Source organism: Rhinopithecus bieti, unplaced genomic scaffold (genome assembly GCF_001698545.2).
Source record: "Rhinopithecus bieti isolate Rb0 unplaced genomic scaffold, ASM169854v2 scaffold_28121, whole genome shotgun sequence".
NCBI lineage: Eukaryota > Metazoa > Chordata > Mammalia > Primates > Cercopithecidae > Rhinopithecus > Rhinopithecus bieti.
The window spans coordinates 1,591,645-1,608,284 of record NW_016813094.1 but is presented as its reverse complement, the minus strand read 5'-3'; the positions used below and the strand labels follow the sequence as shown (position 1 = coordinate 1,608,284).

Sequence of the window (16,640 nt, the reverse complement as noted above, 5' to 3'; positions counted from 1 at the left end):
CACTGGATTAAAATTATCAGGCACTTTTAAGATACCTATGTTTTTGTAATACTTACAATTTGACTAAATTTCAAATATCAAATAAAAATGTAGCAATTCTAAAGGAGGACAAAATATGACTATTTTATTCATAATTACATTATCTCCAACATTTTTGAATTATTGATACATCAATGAATTAGCCAAAAACATATGATTTAAGAATACATTTTAAACTGCAGGGCAAAGAACCTGTAATACAGATACACAAAGGAGTGAGATCAATAATATCACAAGGCATAAGTTCTACATGAGAAAGATATTGAGATTATATAGCTTTATTTAAATGAGGGGGATTGTTTTGGAAAAAGGTACTTGGATCTTCCAAAGTCAATTCAGGAAGATAGCATCACCCCATAACATTCTTAACCACTTCTGGTTGATACAGTGGTTAACATATCAAACAGAGTGCTGTGTCATTTTCATCCCATTTTGGAAATTTCTCTTTTATATAGATTATCAGGATATCTGGGGTTTTTATCAAATCTGAACATTTATCAATAACCCACTCATAAAATAACTAGGTTTTATTTCTGGACTTGGGTTTTAAGCCAAGCAATCTGTTTTTTAATTTTCTTTTCTTTTCTATTCAGTCTTTCAAATAGCCTGTCTTCAGTTGTCACTTCAGGATATTTTTTAGTCTTATTTTATAAGTGGTCAGTCAATCATGGTGGTCCAATTCAGCAACCACTCTTAATGTAGGAATAAACCAGCATGGAGTGTCCAGTGTAGGTTTAAACCAGCAGCAGATGCAATATCAGTAGATTTTGATGCTGTTTTGTCAGAAGCTGATGTCACTCTTTAATCACAGAGTTTGGAAGGCTACGTGGTATTTCACTGTGAGATGGTAAGTTTTTGTCAATTCGTTGCAACCACTTTGAAAATCAGACTACTATATAGCCTTGCATGACTTTGCTGATTAGACTGTCAGCTCACCCGTTTTTAACTTTCCTTCTGCATTTTTCTGAGAAGCTAATAGCGTGAGTAAAAGCAAAACCAGTAGTTCCATTCTCTTTCATTCCAGCCAAGTATAAGGTCTCTGGGCTCCTCTGTTTGGCAATTTTTCACTGTAGCCTCTCTAAAAGGCATTTGACTAAATAAGTCACACCGGTAGTGATAACAGCCTCATCAACCCAGGCACAGCGGTATTTCTGGTCAAGTCCATTACAGGGACGATGCGGGGAAAAGGTATTTTTTTCTGTTGGCAAGAAGTTTAACCTCACACAAACCTTCATTTGCCCCCAGCAAGAAAGAGATTTATCCCCTGTCTAATGTCATAGGATTTTGCCAATAGACTATAATTTGTTTGGCCCCTTCATCCAAGCATCAAGATCTTCATTTTACAGTCTAGTTAAAATTTACTAATTAAGGGTCATAATTTAGTGCAAGGACAAATGTGTCTGAAAAGGTGTTACTGACCCTTTATGTTTACAGTGCAGTCCTATAAACCTTGATTGCTCTATTTAACATGGAAAAGAGACAAATTGATTCATCTGCGACCACTAGGACTTGAACTATCTAATGGGTATTAATGTCTCTTGTATCCCCTAACCAATTAGATTTTTCTTTTGGCTAATTAATTTTTATAGGGCCCATAAAATCTTCTTACTCTGGGGATTGTAGGCAAGTTTATATCAAAAGGCATTAGAACACAGGGAATAAAATCAAAGCATGTTGAGTTGAGCTTATATATCTCCAGTTATTTGTTATTCACAGTGTATTCATTTACGTAATTGGTTAAAATATATATGGTTAAAATATTTCCGTACCAAGGTAAAATTTCTCTTACATTGACCATAACCTCTCCCATCTGGGGTACTCATTAATTAATCAATTTGGCTGAAGGATGCATATTTTCTCATTCTGAGCATCCTGGAATGTTCTTTCTAATAAGCTGACACCTGATGTTTTCATCTGGTGGAAGGTCAATTTGCAACTTGCTTGATGAAGTAAATGTTGTATAGGACATCAAAACAATCCCAAACATTATAAAATAAGTTCCTTTGACAAAAAATAATCACAAAACTAAACAAAAATAATATATTGAAGGGAACCATAATGGGGTTCCCGTTAAGGAGCAATTTTTCTTATCTCTCTAGTAAAGACATTTCAACTTCCCTAAGTATTGTAAACAGAGTTAATGTAGGGTAGTAAATACACCTAAATGTCTCAGCTGGGTTCCTTCTATTGGCTGTAGTCTCTGCACCATTAGAAATTATATCACATTGTTATGAGGATTTGTATAATAATAATTGAGGGTTAAACAGGTAAGTTGAGTTCCTATTCTATTTTTATTTTTATTTTTTTTTTTACCATTACAAAGCTATGCATCTGCACTGCAGCTGTATGGCCTCAGAAGACTAACACAAATATTGTTTCTCAACAATTGTTATATGGTCAAAGTCTTGCTGCTGTGACATCCCAGATGAGGGCTAGGTGAGGGGCAGGTAAAGGATGCTCCCTAGGCAGCGGCTTGTGCAGCAAATGGAGAGTGTCGCCATTCCCTGAGATAAGACACCTACTCTTAGTATAACTGGAGATGAAAATGACATGGCAAGTTCTGTATATGTAAATTTTGAGGTGAAATTAGCAAAGATAAACATTCCATAGGTAAGCTGGTGTTCACTATTTGAGAGATATGAGTATATGCATGCTAGTTGAAATTGTAGAAATGAATGAAGTTCCACAGGAAGATTAAGTAGAGTAAGAATAGAATGTTTTGTTTTTTACTTAGTTTTTATCTTTTCTTAACCAGGTCCCGTGAGATAAGTACATCTCAAGGTTTAAGACAGTCACCATTACAATGAACTAATCTCCTGTGTAACTACAGTGGTATTAGCTATGTTGACACAAATAATTTAGAATTAATGTCATGACAACTTACATGAAATACAAAGAAAACCCTTCAACAATGTAATTCTAAATATCACTGTCTATTTTGCTATAAATTTGTAGATTTTACTTCTATATATATGTAATTAATTAATTAATTTGTTTGTTTGAAACAGAGTTTCACTCTTGTTGCCCAGGCTAGAGTGCAATGGAACCATCTCGGCTCACTGCAAGCTCTATCTCCTGGGTTTAAGTGATTCTCCTGCCTCAGCCTCCCTAGTAGCTGGGACTACAGGCACCCACCACCATGTCCAGCTATTTTTTTGTATTTTTAGTAGAGACTGGGTTTCACCATGTTGGCCAGGCTGGTCTCGAACTCCTGACCTCAGGTGATCCACCCGCCTCGACCTCCCAAAATGCTGGGATTACAGGCATGAGCCGCCGTGCACGGCCTCTATGTATATTTTAAACCCAACAGTATATTTTGTGTCTCAAACATGCAAATGTCTTTTAAGTAAATTAGGACAACAAATAGTATTTTATATTTGTGCATATTTATTGTCACTGGTGTCCTTTAATATTTACCCTACATTCAAATGTCCATCACGTTCCATTTCCTTCATCTTAAAAACCTCCCTAGAGCATTTGTTTTAGTGAAGGTCAACTGTTTTCAAATCCTCTCCAATGTGGTCTGTCTGAAAACGCCTTTATTTACTTGCATTTTCTAAGGATATTTTCATTAAATATATGATCCTGAGTTTGTTCTATCATTGTTCAGCACTTTGTGCTTTTTTCATTAACCTCTCAGAAGTAAACCATCATTCATTTAGTAGCTTTCCTAGGTATAATAGGTCATTTTAGCCCTCTTCGGGCGTTTTCAAAATTTTCTTATTATTTTATGTTCACCATTCAATTATAATGTGTCTAGGTATGACATTATTTGTATTTAAAATGCTTACAGTTAATCAATCTTGGAATTATAGCTTTGATGTTTTAATTTTAAATTTTGGGAACATTTTGACTTCACTTCATTAAATATTTTTCTCCCTTTGCCTCTGTCTCTGTCCCTCTCTCTTTCTTCCCCCAACTCCCTTTCTTTCCTTACTGAGTATCACTGATGCTCTGTTTCTTTATTTTTGACTATTTTCTCGCATTCCTGCCAATCAAACAATTCCTACCAATATATCTTGAAGTTTATTGACTCTTATTTCTGTTATCTCCAATCTGCTGTTATGTTTATACAGTAAATTTTAAATATCAGATAATATATGTAGGTTCCATCTGGTTCTTTTATATCTTATTATTCGGTGTTTTAATTTTGTCTAAACCAAAGTTACTGGTAGACTTTTTTGACCCTTTCAGTGTGATTTTAATTTTTGTTGGAACTTGCTTATTTTTGTTATGTCTTTAGTCACTTTTTCTTATCCAAGGGTGTAAGTCCTTACTGCTAAGGCATGACTTTTCTGAGGTGTCTGCTGAATGTGCAGTGTACACAGTGAGGTCTCTCTAGCCAGGCTGGGACAGGATCCCTGCACTTCCCAAGCCTGCATGACCTCTGACACCTCTGCTTGGCTCCCAGTCCCTCAGAAATAACTCATCAAAAAGCCCCAGGAACATTCACCCTGCCTGCGTGCAGCTAATTCCCCAGCCAAGAACCAATGGTAACCCCTGCTCACCCTCTGGGGCTTCAGCACTGTGTAGTCATGTTCCCTCTCATATTCTGCCCATAAATTCTAGCTTCAGTAGCACCGAAGTCCTGCATTTTCAGTTCAGCAAAACTGCATACTACATTTAAGCACGACGCCCCAGCTCACGGACAGTGTGTGTGTCTTTTTCTTCTTCTAAGGATCACAATCCTGATCTGGATGCAATCTAGTGTCTGAAAATAGCTTTGTCATTATTTTTCTAGATTTATGGTTGATCTGATAGGAGGGAAAACTCGGGTAAGTTATTCCAGTGTGGTTGTACCTTCACATCTCTTGTAAAATTTTTTTTTCCTACGTGGATTTCATAATTTGAATCTTTGAGTTGCAGTCTTTGATGAAAATTACGAAATCCTTAGTTAGTATTGTAACCACATACAAGTCCCGGTGCTCACTGCCTGAGAAGCCTATTAAAAGGTAAGGTTTAGTGAAGGGAAAGCAGCTTTGTTAATCAAATAGCAGTTTGGAAATGGCCTGGCTCATGCCTCTAAAACACAATTTCGAATGAATTTAAGAAGAGAAACTAAGTATGAGAAGCACACGAGAATGGTCCAGGATATGGGGTCTGCATGTGTTGCTTCAATAACCAACTTCAGTTAGTGTCCATCTGAAGTACAGGCTGACACCATCTCAGCAATGACTGGGTTGTAGCGTAATCGACTTGAAGTGATCTCTAAATGGGAGGAAATTCCCCAGCTGAGTATCCAGTCCTGGTTCATTTCAATATTAACCCTGGAAATTTTAAGGCAGCAAATAATTAGATAACCAAACGCAGTGCCAGGAAGGGAAGGGAAGGATTTTTGAAGCACATCTCAAAGCTAAGACTAGAGAAGCAGAAAAATGTTTAAAAATGCATCTTGAATCTAAACTGCCTGGTTACATTATGTCATCAAATATTATTTCTGTGCCAGATTTTTATGCTCTCTCAAAATATGGTTATATTAGATTTGTCTCACTATCTACTGTTTCTTGCTCTGTCTTCTGAAGTTGTCACTGGTTTTCCTTTGTTGCATTATTTGTGTTGAATTAAGAAGAATCTTTTAGCTTGTTAATTTTCAAATTTGTATTGGAGGCTATTTTCACTACAAATTATCTAAATTTTTTCAAATATGTTGTATATTCTTTATATTTTCCAGTTTTGAGCTACAATTGTGAATATTCTTTTACCTTCTTGAAGTTAAACTGAAACAGAATTATATTTATATTAGTGCCTGTGTCTTAGCATTCCAATATCAGAAAGCAACTTTTGTTTCCCTAGACACGGAGGCTGTCAGAGCCCTCTGCAAACTCAATCGTCTTTCAGAATAGGCAAAAGGCTCCACAATAAATGTGGCTCCAAATACTAAGTTCCCATTTTTTGTGTGTTTTTGTGTTCTATCATTGTTGGTTCAATATATAGGTAAGATTTTTCCCAGGAATCTTTATGTAGTGCCTCATATACATTTTATTTATTAATACAGCTATTATGTTTACTATATTTTTAAAATATTTATTTAATGGACAAATGATATGAACTGATGTCATGCCGGAATATATAGAAAAACAATGGCATGATAGTCCATGAAAATGTACTCAGTACAATTAGAAGTAAGAGAAATACAAAATAAAACTACAATGAAATACCACTGCACACCCTCTGAATTAATTTAAAAACATTACAGAATACCAGTAAACATGTGAAGCTATAGGAACTCTTCTGAATTACTTGTTGTTGTTTAAAATTTGAGGACCGGAAGCAGTGGCTCATGCCTGTAACCCCAGCACTTTGGGAGGCCGGGCAGGAGGATCACAAGGTCACGATATCAAGACCATCTTGGCTAACATGGTGAAACCCTGTCTCTATTAAGAATACAAAAAAAAAATTAGCCAACTGTGGTGGTGCACATCTGTAGTCCCAGCTACTTGCAAGCCTGAGGCAGGAGAATCGCTTGAACCTGGGAGGCAGAGATTGCAGTGAGCCGAGATCACGCCACTGCACTCCAGCCTGGGTGACAAAGTGAGACTCTGTCTCAAAAAAATTTTAAAAAAAAAGTTACATGTGTTTGATTTTAATGATATTGAAAACATACTTTTACATTTATTTTCTAGTCATTTGGTGCTAATATATACATATTCAATTGATTTTTGAATGTTGAATGAAATTAACATTAATTCTAAATGTTTAGATTTTTTTATTTTGTGCATATATAATCATGTACTTGCTAATATTAGTTTTTTTCTTTCTGAAGTTAATACATTTATTTCTGAGATTTGTACATTTTATTTATTTTAATTGCTATAGTTCCCAGAGTAAGAATACTAATATAATGTTGGTATTCTTACTATATCAACAATGGAATTGTTGAGATGGACAACTTTATCTTGCTTTTGTGCTAGTATGGAAAGACAGAGACATTATATTTTTATTTAATTTTCTTGCCATTAAGAAATAAATGATTAACAAAAGTTGAATTTTGTCAAGTAATATTTTCTGTACCTATTAAGATAAACTAAGTTCTTCCTTTTATTTTAACATAATAATACATTTAAACACATTAGTACATTTGATATTAACACACTAATATGTGATAATAAGGTAAATCATAATGATTTAATTTCAAATGTTGAAACCTTATGTTTCTAAAGCAAGCTCCACTTCTCTATCATATATTATTTCTTCTGTATATTGTTACATTTGTTTTGCAAGAATCTTCTGTTTATGCTATTTTGCAACATTGTTTTCATCTGTGTTCATGAAAGATATTAACCTTTAATTTTTCTCTAATATCCTTGTCTGATTTTGCTTTTCTTTTTTTTTTTTTTTTTTTTTTGCTCTTTCACAAAATGAATCAGAACATTTTCTCTCTTTTCTATTACCTGGAACACTTATATAAGATCAATATTATTTTTGAAAACTGTTTAGATAGTCCCTAGTGAGTATATTTGGAGCTAGCATTTTCTTTGTGAAATTTAGAAACTGAAATGTAACTATTTATATTTTGAATTTATTTTTTGACTGGGTGTGTATTTTCCAAAAGATTTGTCCGTTTCTTGTCATTAGAAGACATGTTGTAATAAAAGTAGACACAATCCAAATATTGCTCAGCTGGTGAATTGATAAACTGAAGTATATTCGTACAGAACAACTCAGAAATTTAAAAAGGCTAAATCATTGATATTTGCAACAACATCGGAGAATCTTAACTGCTAGAAGGCAAGGGAAAGAAGCCATCCTCCAAGCCTACATATGGTATGATTTTATTTATATGATATTCTAGAAAAGATCAAACTGTAAGGAAAGTGTTTTTGAGTGACTGAGATTGGGAGGAATGGGCATACAAGAATTTCAGAAACTCTTGGAATTGTTCTTTGTATTGGTTTTGGTCATGATTACACTACTATATACATTTTTTTTAACCTTCGAATATTATATACTGTAAAAGAGTGCATTTTTCTTTATGTAAACGATATTTTTAATATAAAAAAGTACAATGAAACAAAAACCCTATGCTTTGAAGTTATGCTTAACATCTTGTCAACTGTAGTATCTGTCATGATATTTCCTTGTCTCCATCATTTATCAGTCTCTATGACATTTCTTTTCTTATTATAATTTGGGTTAAGTAATATATGTGACACTTGAACATTATGAGGCCAATGATGATTATAAAAATTGTAAAGTTGTCTGGCTTTATTTGCTTGCTTTGGAAACTCTAAGAAAAGGAAGTAACAGGTTTAGGTCAGCCAACTCTCAAGCCATAACATGCTCTGAAAAGCAGAGGAGTTCTTGGTAGCATTAAGGAGGCATAAAACTCTTATAGCCTCAGGCCTGACTGTGGTGAAAATCAGGCCAGGAATTCAAAGGTAAGGGTAGGAAAGCTAATAGGAGATTGAACGCTAAACCATGATACATATCCTAGGTCAAAAATAGTGTCATGATTGGTATGAGTACATACCCTTATTCTGGTATGTGAAATTTTGGACAGCAGACTGAGAATTTTGAATGCTCAGGTTTTCTTGAAGCTTCTGTTTAAGTAGCTACTTTATTTCTTTGTGAACAAGAGCAGGTTCCCCTTATCTCAAAACCTTGCAAAGATCACATTTGAAGAAGTTGCTTTACCAGATGACACTTTTCCTCTTCCTTTCTCCAATTTACTAAAGAGAATAATTCGCATTGTTTTTAGACCAACTGTTCTGTGCAGGAGACGCATGAGGGGAAAAGAAAAGGTATACTCAATACTTTTAAGGGTAAGCAGCCTTTATGCAAAGTATATGGCAATATAGATATAATAAGCAAATGATATAATAAGCAAACTGATATGGAAAGGGGAGAAGGGAAAAGATAATGTATATATTTACACTCACTATACTATGGAGAAAGCATCACCAGACCGAGAAGCAACAGCTTGGGCTCCAGAGTCAGACACTACACTCACCCAACTATGAAGGATTCATCACCAGTCCAGAAAGCATCAGCCTGAGCTCCAGAGTCAGACACTGCACTCACCAGATTATAAAGGATTCACCACCAGACCGGGAGGCAACACCTGGGCTCCAGAGTCTGCCACTCATCCGTGCACAGACAAGAGAGGTCTCATGAAGCTTTGGCGCAGTCTGGGACCCTAGTTCTTTTTGTAACGAGTTGCTTGGCATGAAGCCCAGTCACAAGGGCCCTTCCCAGCTGGGCTCAAGGAACACAAAAAGGTCAACTTGCTTTTGTGACTGCCTGTTGTTTTTCAATAACTAACATATAGGAATAGATTGAAATAGAGACTTCTAAGAAACAGTGTTGGATGAATGCCTCAAGGGGCTCATACAGCTTGTTCCAGAACTTGGTGACCATTGTTTGTGTCCATGTTTAATTGAGTTTAAATTTAATATTTAACTTCTCTTCCACACCAACCTCTGTGGAGAGAATCTGTATCAAGTAAGAAGTAATGTAAACTCCAGAGGAAGTCTAGGGCATTGCTATCATGTATTGAGATGAAATTTAAGAAAATATAGTTAGTTTTCAAAAGATATTTTTTAGAAGTGGCAGAATGTAAAGTTGGATGGCAAAAAAAAAAAAAAAATTAAGCTTACTTTTATTCTTCCATTATACAAGATTTAATTTTAGCCAGGATATTGGAGCTGTGCTAACATGTTGCTAGAATGACTTATTGAAGTTTGGATATGATAATGAGCTAGATGGACTTGACAAAAATGCCTTGCCATAGTATTAGAAAGAGTTGAAAAGCTATGGGGGTTGATATATTAGAAACAACTTTCCTGTGAGACCAGAGTCATCAACTGACTGACATCAACAACAGACAATCGCAAAAACAAGTTACTCAGGGGGGCTCAGAGGACCTGCCTTTCAAACCTGTTTGTCTTAGCGTAGGGTCACCTCAAAAGCAGCAGCCATGGTTAGTTCATTCATGAGACTTTTGCAGCAGCACTTAAATGGCTAAAGAGGGAGGCTGGCTGACATTTAAGCTAGCCAGGTATACTATCCACTTGGCTGTCTCGTGCCTCTTTTTTTAGTGGATAATCTCTGGTCGAACGAAAGATCGGATATTTCGAACTCAGAAACACAGTCTGAATGCATCACCATTCTCAACATTTTCTTTTCTCTTTTCATTTGTTTTTCCTCCAAGTCCTCGATCAACCAGGCAACCTATTTACTATTTACCATCTGGGACTCCATCTTCACCTGTACCGTGGGTTGCTTCTCCCTGAATTCAGACAGAACGTCTATACACTTACCACTCTCAAATTTGTTCATATCCTTTTATCATCATATTATAGGCCCAGTCCCTGACTAGGTCAACTGCGACTATCAATGTATTATATCAATCCATTGATGAGCCAGACCCAATTAGTTCCTTCTTTGGCGATTGTCCTAGGAGAGACATTATGTGTCCACAAGCGCAAGCTAAGGAAGAGGCACCAATTCAACAGCTAGATGCTATGGGATCTAAGCCACCTACTTATATAATTTATTTTTAACTTCTGGATTTGTTTGGGCCTAATTCTGGACATGCATCTTCAACACACAATAGATTATAGCTGTTCCCATTCAACTGAATGACTCAGTGAAACTGTGAAATTTCAGCTCATGATGCAAAATACCACTTGTTACTTAATGCAGGGTAATTAGAAACTGCTGCTTTCAAGAGTGATTGACTCTGTCATAGCATTATGTTGCCTCAGAATCCTAGAGCTCTTTCTGGAAGTCTTATTTTTTTTTTTTTTTAATGAGGATGACAAGTGGCCTGAGACACCACTTAGCATCCCCATTCTCTTTAGATCTTCTGCATCATATGACCCAAGTGGCAGAGCAGATTTCACAGCAACCTGAACCTCCTCCAGTAACCTTTCTCCTTTGAGATCTACTAAAACACATCTAAATCCAAGGCCTGTCTCTTATTAATTGTGAGACACTGAAAAAAATTACCATGTTTCATCAAGGCTCTGATTTCTGAATCATAAACATGATGAAGAAGACTGTCCTATCTTCTGAAGTTATTGAGAAGAAAATTATAGGCACAATATTTTTAAATGACATTTTACCACTGACATAATCTATAACGGTTTAAATTAAGCTATTAAAAAAATTAAGACTTGTCTCATTGGAGTCTAATTACTAAATCCAATTGATATTTTTCAGGATATATTTATTTTAGTTCACCTTTCAATAATTTCTTACTTCTTATCTTACTATGGATCCTTCTTTATTTTTTAAGGCTCTTTCCTTTAATGTGACCTAAAGAATCTTTGTTTTCTGGTTTTTCTTCTTCTCCAGAAAGTTATTTATAAGATAGTGGTAAGATGGTAATTTTTGGTCTCATTCTTTTTTGGTAGCCCTTCTTTCTCCCACACATAGAAAGAAGATATCTCTAAGGTTTCTGTCTGTGACCTTTTTCAAGTCTCAATCTACATTCTTCAACTTTGGATGACATAATATATGCCCAACATCTTGCCTTTTACCTATACATTGAAGACCTTCAAATTTATATCTCTATTCCAAATGTCTCTTCCCAGAAGCAAATTCACATGTCATTCAAGATCTTGCAACATTGTCTTACAAACTTCTCACAGTTTTACATGCAATTAGCAAAATTATTTCCACTATGTTTCGCCTATATCAGATTATATGAAAACATGCATTATTTTTATCTTTCTAATTTAAATAACCTTTCTTATCTGTGGTATCAAAAATTAAAACTCAGCACTTCTGAGGACTCTCCCTCTCCAGGGCCTGATAAAGTTCAGAGGAAGTAAATTTTCCAGAACCCTGTGGTTCAGTCCTGTAATCTTAGTTTACACTGTGCCCTGCAGGAACATATATTGTCTGAGACCTGAGGTTTGTATGCAGGTGGATGCTTTGGCTGTTTCTGTGTTATATCTGGATACAAGGAGATTTGCAGAATTTGGCAGTACCTGGTCAAGCCAGCCTTCCTGGACCACAACCTGCCACCATCCTCCTCCAAGATCCTAGATGTTCTACACCATCTTTAAAAAGGAATGTTAATAAAAGCCTTAACACCCACACATTCAAAATCACAATCTCCTTCCTATTTTGGCTCTTGAGGGCTCTCCTTTCACCCTCATTGGCAGTTTCTGCCTCTTTCTGCCAATCACTTTCTTTCACAGCTTCCAGCCCTGCAAAATTCTCCGTGGTCTCCCCATCTGCCCTTAATTCTTTGGGGTGGGAGTAGTTGAATAAGAATTGAAATGTTATCTTTTTTATTTTCTTTATAACATATCTTGTTTCATCAGTATATAATGCTGCTATTAATTTAATCAGCCAAATGTGAGACCTTAAGAATCATTTGATGTTTTTCCTTCTCAGTTCATCATCAACTTTTAATGTTTCTACTCTAGATGTCTCTCAAATCCTTCCTCTGCTCACTGTCTTTACTGCCATGAACTTAGCGAAAGGTCCCATTATTATGCCCTTATTCATCTCCCTGCCTCCAGCCTCAATTCCTTTTAATCAATGTTCTAAGCTCTTGATGGAGCAATATTTCTAAAATACAGATCTCATCTTGCTGCCACCTACACCACACCCACCTGCTTTAAACCATTTATTGGATTTTTTAAAAAAATTTCCTTTGCCTAGAATTTAACTAATTACCTAGTTAATGATAGTTGCTATGTACTGAAGATTCTCTCAGTGCCAAGCATGAGTACAGGCTGTATATTCTTGATCTCTTTTGGTCTACTATATCCTTGTGATAGATATTACCCCATTCTAAGATGATGAAACTGAGAATTGGAAAGCTTGATTAATTGGCCCAAGTAATCTACTTTTACTGATGGAGATAAAACTCCTATCCGGATCTCTCTTAATCACTTATCACCCACATATAAATCTTCCCTACTGATCCACGTCTTTGCCAGTTCCTGTCACACCACATGTGTTCTAGTCAAACCAAAGTACTATTTTGTTATCCATTTGTTTGCTTCCCCAAGAGCCTGTCATAATTTTATCCCTTTAAATGTGTACTTCACTCTGTTTGTAACATTGATCATGGGTTTCTTTCTTAGCCCAGTCCAAATTGAACTTAGGGCAACAAAAGTGTCATCAATGCTAGGAAAATGTCATCAATGCTAGGAAAAGCAATGTTCATGTTAGGTGCCCCTCTTAAGCAACTAGAAAGTCCTATGCACACCACCGTCATTTGCTCTCTGCTATTGCCAGTTTTTTTTTTTCCTTTGAGTATTTTCACAGTAGGAAGGGATCTTCTTGAGAGTGAGAGCTCTCTTTTTCACTTTTATATAACACCAGAAAGATGACAATTGGTAATAGGCATATGGACACAAATGAAGACAACTTTACTAAGTAAATGAAGAAACGAGTAAATTAATGAATTTTGATGTTGTTCAGACTATACTGACCTTTCATTCTTTAGTTACCATGCAGACTGGTGATGACATCCTTCATGAGTCCAGTGATGTCTTTGGATCATGACGTTCTTTTTTCGATTGTCTCACTGCCTCTGTAAGGTTTCTGTATAGGTTGCAAAAACCCAAAGCTGTAATTTGCTTCTGTTAGTTTCCTTTTTGAGTCCCAATGTTCTCAGTTCATTCACTTCAAACTTTCCCTATTTTATTGGAATCATTAATGACCTAGTATTTCATTATTATTTTTGCTCTCTATTCATGAATCAGTCATCTTCTTCGACAAGCTGGATGAACATTTTTTTTTGAAATTTTAAAATTAAGACAATATTAATTTTCTTGTCAACATACCTATCTGTGGTCAGCAGAATTCTAGGATGGCCCCTAAAATTCCTGTCGCCTGATGGACACTCTGTGCATTCCCTTCTGCTTGACTATGGACAGAACCTCTAAATTTAAAGGGATAGTAACTCTTGTGATTATGTGACATTATATAAGACTCCATCCATTACAGCAGACCTGAGGGAGAGTCTCCTGCTGGCTTTGAAGAAACAAGTTTCCATGCTGTGACAGAGGCATGTGGATGGAATCTGAGAGCAACCTTCAGGGGCTGAGACTAAACTCTGTCTGACAACTATCAAAAAACAAAGTGAGGGGGCGGACTTTGGTTCTACAAACAAAAGGAACTGAATTCTATCAAAAAAAACATGCCAACTTGAACAGTGGACTCTGAACTTCAGATGAGATAGTAGTCCCTGCCAACTTTGAATTCAACCAGAGAGACCCTGAGCAGAAGTCCCTGCTTACCTGTGCAGCACTCCTGAACCATGGAATCGGTCACGTAATAAATGTGTGTTCTAAACTGCCACGGGAGTGGTCCTCTGTTATGCCACAATAGGAAATGAATGCACTAGTCCTCATTTCTGTCAATAACCCTGTGGATATTGCTGGTATCGCACTTTCATGTGTCTCAGTTAACAACGGGACAGATTGTATTGTCATTGTATTGGTCTCTTCCTTTTTCTAATGGAGACTAACCTCAATGCTGCCTTTATACTGTTTTTCGCAGATCTCCATGAAATCTGAGAGGTTTTGCTTAACAATGCTTTACTCTGCTCCACTGGTTAGATACAATCCTGTCTGCTTCTAACAAATTGCCACCATTTATCAGCAATTAACACCGGCCTAAAATAGAAGGGAAAGAAACCCCAAGGATTAGAGAGGAAAATTTCACTTTCTGACCTTCCAATCTGTGCTTAAAAGGCAAGCATTGAATTTGTGTATTGCTAGAGTGTTATTAAATGGAATCCTTAACTTGAATAATACAAATATATATTTGCATAGTAATTTGAACATTAATCTTCACAATACAATGAGAAGTCATGAGATATATTATTATCTTCATTATATCATGTATTTGATTTCAGCAAGGTTACTTAAAGGATAGTAATAAAGCGGATTGTGGAGTTAGTTTCTTTTACTATAGAATTCCTACGCATGCTGCATGCCTGCCCTGCTCCCTAAGAAAATATAATCACTTATTTATGTTTTTTGTTTCAAACATCATAGTATTCATAAACTCTTACTGAATTCTGTCTTTTAAAATGCTGCTTCTTTTCCAAATATTTTAGAAAATTTTCAAATATGTAGCATAGTTGAAATAATATTATAGTGTCCATTAATATATCTGTCAAATGTCTACCATTGACATGGTACTGCATGTTATTTATATCTATGCAACATTTTATCCATCTATTATTCCATTTTATTTATGATGTCTAAAAGTAAAATTTAGAAGTCAGTTCAGCTTTCCATAAATAGCATGCACATCGTTACTTAGAATTCACCATTTTAATTATTTTTCTTTTGAGATTTTACTTACAATAGAAAGCACAGATCTTAAGTGTACAGTGTCTCAGGTTTGATAAAGGTATGTGCCTTTTTAAGACACCCAGAACAAACTGATCTATTGTTCCAGATTATAAATATTAAGATCTTTTGTGTAACATCTACAACAATATTCCTCTAGCCTTAAAGTACTTGCCAAACTCAAAACTTGCTTAAACTGTCAGTTTTCCTTCTTAACTTGAACCTGCAGAACATACTTTTCCAGCCTTGCTTACCCGGAGGCCATTTGCTTTAGAAAACTACTTTGCCTAGCACCACACATTCTTGTTTCCTTGTTCTTTTTACTCCTGATCAACCTGCTTCCCTGAGACATATAAAACGTTTGCTTATGGTCAGAAGGCAGGGGAGTATTACTTTCACAGTGACCCTCAAGTTAACCATGAATAAAGACCTTCTTTTTGCAGATCCACTCTGTGGTGCTTTGTTTCAGGGCATTTTGACAAGTGAACATAAAGTTCTTTGCTTTAGATCACAAAATGGTACTAAGTTATTACATAATTAATGGGAATGCTATTTCCAATTAACCACTATATAGATGGTAAATTGATCAGTAGATGTGCCTTATTTTCATATGTATATTTCTGTTTTTGTTGTTGCCGTTGTTGTTGTATTTGCTTTTTTTTCCCGTTTGCTAATACTATCTTTTTTATTTTATTAAAGGAAAAACACTTCTAAGCAGGAAAGAACACAGAAAGACACAGGAAGAGCATGGCAATAATCCTAATACGACAGAAATTTGATAAAAATTGGATTTTAGACACATGTCCTTCTCTATCAGAAGTGAAAATAATCCCCAAATAGGCATTTGAGGGTGAAAATAAATTGCAAGTGAGTAGTAAAAAAATGTGAATGAATGCATGTGAATCCTAGTGCTTTTAAGTGTCTGGATCAGTCAAGACTCGGTTCATAAAAGTCTATTTTTTCTTTTTTTGGGGGGACTGAGTCTTGCTCTGTCGCCGAGGCTGGAGTGCAGTGGCACGATCTCGGCTCATTGCAAGCTCCCCCTCCCGGGGTCCATGCCATTTTCCTGCCTCAGCCTCCCAAGTAGCTGGGACTACAGGCATGTGCCACCATACCCGGCTAATTTTTTTTTGTTTTTGTATTTTAGTAGAGACAGGGTTTCACCATAATAGCCAGGATGGTCTCGATCTCCTGACCTCGTGATCCGTCCACTTTGGCCTCCCAAAGTGCTGGGATTACAGGCATGAGCCACTGCACTGGGCCATGTCTAGTTATTTTAACCAAGAGCTTGTTGCCTATAAAATTTGTGAAAATTTCGAAAATCCAGATTCT

The 16,640-nt window shown here is 36.0% G+C and overlaps 1 pseudogene; it reads left to right on the top strand.

Moving 5' to 3' along the window:
- Positions 1–1,214: 1,214 nt before the first annotated feature.
- LOC108512390 (keratin, type I cytoskeletal 18-like) overlaps positions 1,215–16,640 on the top strand; it is a 45,604-nt pseudogene continuing 30,178 nt past the window's right edge.